The sequence below is a fragment of the Podarcis filfolensis genome (assembly GCF_964270895.1).
Source record: "Podarcis filfolensis genome assembly, chromosome: 5".
Classification (NCBI taxonomy): Eukaryota; Metazoa; Chordata; class Lepidosauria; order Squamata; family Lacertidae; genus Podarcis; species Podarcis filfolensis.
Window position 1 is genome coordinate 18,705,526 of NC_139608.1, and position 8,292 is coordinate 18,713,817.

General features: G+C 41.5%; 1 long non-coding RNA gene across 1 annotated transcript; it reads right to left on the bottom strand.

Moving 5' to 3' along the window:
* Window positions 1–610: 610 nt before the first annotated feature.
* LOC310763744 lies at window positions 611–3,042 on the bottom strand. Its single transcript, XR_014548784.1, has 3 exons — window positions 2,977–3,042; window positions 2,406–2,661; window positions 611–777 (listed from the first exon to the last, which is right to left on the bottom strand). It is a non-coding gene; the product is annotated as an uncharacterized lncRNA (long non-coding RNA).
* Between the last annotated feature and the right edge of the window lie 5,250 nt (window positions 3,043–8,292).

Consider the following 8,292-nt stretch of genomic DNA (forward strand, 5'->3'; position numbering starts at 1 on the left):
TGATCAGCCGATACCAACAAGGCTAAGGCCACAATCATATACGTAATTTTCTGGCATTGAATTTAATGGTGATCATTGAGTAGGCATGTAGAGTTGGCATACACAGTGAAGAGTTCAAATTAGGATTTTTGAGGAGGGGGGGTTAATGCATACCTAACATTTTAATATGAACTTTGCCTCAGCACCCCTCATTCATTCAAAAATCTGAATGGTGAAACTGGTAAACCTGGAAATCTTAAAATGTCAGCTTTACATGTCATTTCCATTTCCCTGTGTTGGCTATATTTACCTGGACTGTCAAGTAAGCTTTTAGCAAACACCAGCGCCCATGTGCACGCGTTTTGCGAGGGCAATGAGTTGCACATTACCATATAAATCTGTTGTTCTCAGAAACTCATTAAGTTGCAAATCTCATCATTACTCAACTTCCAATAAGTGGCATATGATTTGTAACATTTTAACCATTCTAATATGGGACGGGAATTATAACAATCAAATCTGTTTGCTGCTCCTCCCCAGCCGCCCTTTTTTGTCATTGTGATCCTTGTAGAGAAATTATGGAAAGAACAGAAAATGTAATTTTAATTAATAAGAAAACACTGGTTCATAATTTGTAGCTATTCACAGTGTATATTTTGCAGTTTGCAGGTCTCTGCTGCAAACAGGACTTGAAAGCTCCAGCAAGAGGAATCAAGGATCCGTTGATCAACCTCGTGCTGTTCTGCCACACTTGTTACCCATGCAGGAAAGTTGTTCCTCTTGCCAACAGCTTCTGTCCTAGAAAAAAAAATATTAATATTCATTAGAACTGCCATAGCTGTCTAGCAAAATTAATCAGTACATCATAATTAGCTAGGGCTTTGCACATTTTTAGCACACGTCTTAATCATTCTTAGAAAGTGATCTAAAGAATTTAGAAAATGGGAAAGGGGACTAGCTAAGCTCTTTTTATAGCAAGGGGGTTATCTTGTGGAACAAACAGACTGTCCAGGTTCCTATATTTAAGAGCCTCTTCCCAAACTTCTTTCACAATCTGCAGCAAACAAGAAGTCAGCTAGGACTATGAAAAATGGAAGAGGCTTGATGTGAATTTTAGGGACTGTGAGGCACCAGGCAGTATAATGAGTAACACTGGCGTCTCTCTCTTAGGCCTTAGAATTAGTCCATCTCTACAGCAGGTGGTCTGGGGACAAAGAGATAAATGAGCAAATGAGACACAAACTTTGGGATTAAAAAGGTCTGATATCTAAGTCATACTTAGAGTAGATCTGTAGAAGTGATGCAGCACATAGTTAAACAGAAAGTAATTATTCACACAGTGCACGCTGTGGCTTTTACAAGATCTCGTGATGGCCACCATCTTGGGTGGCTTAAAAAAAAGAGGATTAGGTGATCCCATGAAGGATAACGCTACCAGTGGCTCCTAGCCATGATGCATATGTTGTGTCTTCACTATTGGAGGCCTGTCTGAATACCAGTGGAGAGAATGATGTTGGACTCACATCCTGCTTTGGGCCTACCTACTAGCCCCAGTGAAAACAGGAGGCTGGACTAGACTGTCATTTGGCATGATCCAACACAGCTGTTCTTATAGAATCAGTGAACTTCACTTGGTCTATTAATTTCATTGGGTCTGTTCAGAATATGACTTAACTTTGGACATTGCCCCATAATAATAATATTCCACTCTTCTAGTAGTACCTGGAAGAGAGCACAACATAAATCACAAAACCATATAATGTTGTTTTTGTTGTTTTGTTTTATTACCCACCCTTCGCCATAAGGTCCCTGGACAAGTCACAACAATTTAGAAATACAATACTAAAACTAAATTAAAGCAAATTAATAAACATAAATGTCAGGGAACTGCCATCGGAGCCAGAGGCGGAGGGAAGGCTCCAGAGGGATGCCGGAGAGGGTCCCAGTAGGGAGAGAGGCAGCCCATCTGCTGGGGAAGGAAATCAGCATAGCACCAGTGGAGAAGGGGGGCAGGTGGGGGAATCGGCGAGGGGGCTCCAGGACTCCTCGCCGGAGACCAGCGGGGAGAGCACGGGTCCTCCGCTGCCCACACCCTCCCTGCGCAGAAGACTTCCGCGCAGGGAGAGTAGGAGGAGACTAGGCGTCAAAGAACTTCTTTGCTGGAAGAAGTTCAAGAAACGCCCACTGACGGATTCTGCCAGCGATTGAGACAGCCACAGATGGGTGGGTGGCTGTCCGGACAGAAAGGGTTCACCCAGGTAACCCAGCCAGGAGTGGCGACAACTTACGCACGAGCAACCCCTAGAACCATTACAATAAAGAACAAATAAACAATTTTCTATAACTAAAGCAAAACCAGCCCTTTGAAACAATGATGCTTCACTGAAATGGCTCAGCAATTTTCACAGGGGCCACGCCCAAGTTACCTTGTTCCTCCAAGGAGAGCACAACCTCACTCCAAACTAGTGTTCAGATCACTCGAAGAATAGCTCTGGATTAAATTTCTCTTGGCTTAAAGTTAGTTAATTCCCCGTTCACTCTTAAACTGACTCCAGACACCAGTCTATCACTTCCACAGCCCTTCTGGGATCAAGCAAGGGGAATGAGAGGCAGAGCTGTTCATCATCTGCACACTGGTGACATGTAAGCCCAAACTTCTGGCTGACCTCATCCATCAGTTTCCTGCAGGTATTAAAAAGCGCAGAATTCATATAAGGGATCGTGATATCTAGAGATACTCCATTTAGTTCTGAAGCAGAGACCATGTTTATTTATTCACAGAGATATTTATAAACCTCCAATTCATTAAAAACATCAATTTAATAAAAACATTAGAGCATCATAAAACTATTAAATCACAAAATTATGAAATCTTTTTAAAAAACAAAAACTAAACACAGAACAAATGACCAACACTGAATCACATTAATTCTCTAAAAATGCTTGGTGAGATGAATATGTTTTCACCAAGCAATGAAATAACAAGACTGTAGGTACCTTTCTCGTTTCCATAGGAATAGTGTTCCAAATAACTGGTGCTACTACATCGAAAGCCTTGGTTCACGTAGAAACTGAATGAATATCAGGTTACTGTGGGGGCAATCACACCTTCCATATCATCATCATCATCATCATCATCATCAACATCATCATCATCACCATCCAATACCTCATGGTGAATTGAGGGATGCCTTGTTTGTGACATCACCACCCTGAACCATTTGACTCTGGATGAATGGGTGAGTCAGGCATGCTGCAAAAGGATACCTGTCCCTTTCTTGTGGGTCCATTACCCCTGAGAGGCTGATTTGAGGAAACACCCTTCATTCACCAATATTCTTTACAATTCTTTATTCATCTGCTTTAGTGCTGCATCTTCCTGATTTGAATAGAGCAGAATAGGAAAGAGAGAAAGAGAAACCCTACTCCAAGGTTAATGTGGTTTTGGGAGAGAAATTTCTACTCAGCCCCTGCATTAGGCCTATACTGAAAACAAAGGAAAGTGCGTAGGTGCTGAGTTGCCTGAAAGTGTAGGTTAAAGGTAGATCTTCTGGCTTGTATGTTCCCTCTCATGGGTTGCTGTGGCATGAGGATGAGAGGCCAGACCTGACCATGGGTAGCATGAGTTCCTGGAGCGGAGCCTCAGCTGACCATCTCAACAAATGGAGAGGTCCATACTTGAGTAAGCAGTCCTTTGCATATCCTGGTCTCAAACTATACCCAAGAAAGGTATGGAGAACCTGTGGCCCTCCAGATGCTGTTGACTCCCAGCTACCATCCATCCATGAACTTCGGCCATGTTGGCCAGAGTTGATAGGAGTTGGAATCAAACAATATCTACAGGATCAAGTTTCCCCACACTAGTTTAGAGCTTTATAAGTCATTGCTAGAACTGTGAATTGCACCCAGAAACAAACTGGAAGCCATGGGAGATCTTCAAACACGTATGTTCAGGGCAACAAGTCCCGGTTAGCAAGATGGCCAGCTGTGGCTTCCAAGTGCTTTTCAAGGTATGAATGGAAGTTGAGCAGCAGCAATATTATGTGAATTGTTCTGCAATGATGTGACTACTGTTTGGTTAACAATAAGCAGGTTGCTCTGATCTGAAATGCCTTTGCGTCCTTTGATGTTTAGTAGGGCAATTTAATGTTAATTTTAGCTAATTTTAGCAGGGCAACAAGAAGCTGCTGGCACATGTCTCCAGCATCTATGGATCTGTTATGACAACTGAATCATTTAGTTAATTTAACAATTTGAATTCATGCAACTTATTATTGCATTAAAATCATTGTAATTTACTCTCCAATAGGGCTCGACGTGGATCTCTCTCATCTAGCTATTTTTCAATAATTTTAGTTGACTGTTTGAGGCTGCTTCTGTACAGAGAAAACAAACATTTGTGTATGTGTTTTTTACAAAAATACACCACACCATCCCATTTAATTGAGCAACTGCAGTGCACTAACACTAGACAAGCTGAGGAGTCAGAAAGGAAAATGTATGCTAATGAATCCTAATCCATAATAATGAGATGGTGTTTGCTGCCTCATTAGTATTCATTCTCCCAGGATCCCTTGCATTCTATTTACCTCCTCTTTAGGCTTTCCTTAACTTAAAATGCAAGAATGTTCACTTTTGCAAAAATGCACAGTGCACTATTTTCTACTTTATAAAGAACATGCATCCCCTCAGAGTGTGACAACTTCTTGTTTGGTCACGTCATTCACGACAGCTGTCACCAAAGGCTAGTCTGTGTTCTTTTCTGGATGCTTTCTTTTGTGTTTAGAAATCCTTTTCAGGTAATTGCATACAGTACATTCAATTAATGCAGGAAGGCATTCAAGGGGGGTAGAGAGCTTACGGACTCAAACTGTTGTTTGAAATTGTTTAGCTTGGATGTGTTCCTGCCCAAATTTCCCCTCCGCTTTCAGTCCCCATGAAAGTGAGGTGCATATCTCTTTTCTCCAGGGTAAAAAAGCAGGGTGTCAAGTGAAGGATAAGACTATGAATGGTTATTAGTAATGCAGACTATATTATTGCCAATGTCAGAGGTGATGTGAATACCAGCTGTTGGGGATTATGAGTGAGACATAGCTATTACAGAGCTTCCAGGTTTCCCTATTTTCCAGGGACAGTCCTGGATTTACAGAAGCCGTCCCGTTTCTGATTTGATCACAGAATGTCCCACTTTTCCTTAGTACATCCGTATTTTCGTTGGAGAAATGTTGGAGGGTATGGAGTTATGCAACCCCTGAGCCAAGGAGATAAGTATCTATGCAACCTTTAGAAGATGTCTTAAGGCAGCTTTGTATATGGTAGTTTTTAATGTTTTATTATGTTTTTATATACGTTGGAAGCTGTCCAGAGTGGCTGGGGTAACCCAGTTAGATGGGCGGGTTATAAATAATAGAATGATTACTGATATTTTTAATGGAAAAGGATGTCCCTATTTTCATCAGAGAAATGTTGGAGGGTATTCTATCATGTCCCTACCATGCTTCCCATATGCATCTGGTTGGACATGGTGAAAATAGGATGTCAAACTAGATAGGCCTTTGGTCTGATCCAGCAGGGGTTTCTTATATAAGGATCCCTCTGATACTTTACATCTCCAACACAGATTTGATGTTAGTTTATAAATTTTAGCCAGTTTTACAGGGGTTAAGTACCACCTGTAAAACATCTTCATAGTGTTTTCTTTGATAGTAATGCATGCGGTGAAATTAGTATCTGATTTCCAATCGCGTATCCAAAATCCTGTCCCCACTTGATCATTACTTCTTTAATTTGTTCATGTTTGAGTTCCCATTCAAGTAATAAATTATACATTTTTGATAGATTTTCAGGGGGGGGGGTTCAAAAGTTCCAGCTGCATGTTTTTGTTTTAATTTTTGTCCTTCCTTGCCCCGCCATCACCCTGGATGCTTCGAGTACTTGGGTCATGTAAAATATAGTAATTTCTGATGTGGCTATTGTGGCAAAGTGATCCCCCCCCCCCCGGAAGGGGCAGGCACCAATACAGCTCCTTTCTGAGGGCATAAGGGACCCTAGGTACACCTCTGATTGCAGATGGGTCATATAATATATACATTTTAATGCATACTTTGCCCCAGTATCTGCATTTTGTACACATTACTGGGCTTGCAAAATTTGGACAATTGCATGTTTCAAAAGATGGCCATGCTTCAGTTTGCATTCCCAGCCACTCAGAAATTGTGAATTAGGTTGACTTGCCTTTAGATGTGAATTATATTGAATTTCTTCCCCATCCCCAGGAGTGGAGGGGATATTTGCTGTCCCCACATCACCAGAAGCTAATAGCCATCAGCTATTAAAGGCCAGGTCATGGACGCAATTTCTTTAGCTAGTTATTATGCCATTTTCTGAGACGACTCTCTCTTCTTTTTGAGATGACAAAACAGATTCCTGTTGCCATTTTATTCCAACTAGCTGGAATGTATGGGTTTTAAAACACAGACCCAACTCTTTCAGATACCATTGAAAACTGCAGGTGTTTTATTTGATGGGTTCAGCAAATGGATGAGCAGTATACTTTTCTGCATAAGTAAACAACATCTAGCTATAGAAAAATTGGGAACAAATCCATTCATGCTCCTACCAGTTCAGAGCAAAAGCTTGGGAATAGTAGAACTGTAGCAGATTTATTTTCCTGTCACTGGCTTTGACCCCAGTATTTGAATGCTCTGGAGTTTAGCTGTAATACTCTAAAAAAACATTCCTAAGACAATATGTCTACCGGCAAAGGGAAATAGATACACTTGTTAGGTGAACAAGGGGGTCATGGTAGAAGATCAGAGAAGATACACTGGGCTCATGTGTACCTTGCATACCATCAATGAAGGGTCTGGTCCAGGCTTGCTTATTTTCCAGGATGGAAAGAATATCCTGCTGGTATGTGGGTGTTAGTTGTTCTAGTGGGGAACCACACACCCATCATCCCTTGACAGGGAAATGATGGACCTGTAAAAGGGTAAAAAAAGTATTGGGAAATAATCCATAATGAATTGAAAAATAAATAAATTTAAAAGTACTTTTCCAAAACAAAAACCAGAGTCCTTTTTGTTGGGGATAATTCAAAGGGAAATTCCCAGGTGTCAAAAAAGATTAGTTATGTATGCCACTACTGCGGCCTGTGTTTTGTTAGCCCAAAAATGGAAAATGAGCAAGGTCCCAACTAAAGAAGAATGGCAACTTAAACTGATGGAATATGTTAAGTCTGTGCAGCTTGCAGACTTAACATATAGAATAAGAGAACAAGAAGAACATACGTTTAGAGAAGACTAGAAAATGTTTATTGAATATATGGGGGGAAATTGTGTTCACTTGAAAATGTTGGCAGCATTAAGATAAATTCGACAGTGTGAATAAGTTTTCATGGATGTAACAATGAAATACTGAATGGTTTAGTTTATGTAAAATATGCAGGGATGTATGGTATGCAAAATGAGCCATGGAAAGAGAAGGAAAGTCATTGATAAATGAATGATGTTTAAATGAGTATTCTAAATTGTAAAACAGAAAATTTAATAAAAAAATTATATAGAGGGGGGGAATGTATACATGCTAGGGTCAAGCTCGTTGGGGGAAGAGTTCCACGTGGACACATGATGCTACCTTATGCTGTGTCAGACCATGGGGAAGGGCCATAGCTTGGGAGTAGAGCATCTGCTTTTCATGCAGGAGGTCCCAGGTTCAATGCTCAACATCTCCAGGTAGGGATGGTACTCTCCCCTGACACAAACCCTGGAGATCCGCTGCCAGTCAGTGTGGTCAGTAGTGAACTAGAATAATGAAGGATCTGACTCAGTCTAATGCATCTTCCCATGTTTCTATGCCCATGTAGTTCAGTAGGGGGTTCCAAAATGTAGTCCAGGAACCACCAGTGGTCCACAAGCTTCATTCAGGTGGTCCACAGCGGGTCTGTAAAAAAGCACTTCTAAATCCTACAGTATCTGGCGGAGCACATTATAATTGCTACAACAGGCAGAAGAAGAAAAATACTAAGTGGTCTGCCAAGATCCTCGTCAATTTTCAAGTGGTCCGTGGTGAAAAACATTTAGGAACCACTGGGGTATGCTAACTGGCAACAGCTCTCCAGGGTTTCAGGAAGGGATTTCTTCCTGAGCCAGTGTGGTGTAGTGGTTAAGAACGGTAGCCTCGTAATCTGGGGAACCGGGTTTGCGTCTCCGCTCCTCCACATGCAGCTGCTGGGTGACCTTGGGCCAGTCACACTTCTTTGAAGTCTCTCAGCCCCACTCACCTCACAGAGTGTTTGTTGTGGGGGAGGAAGGG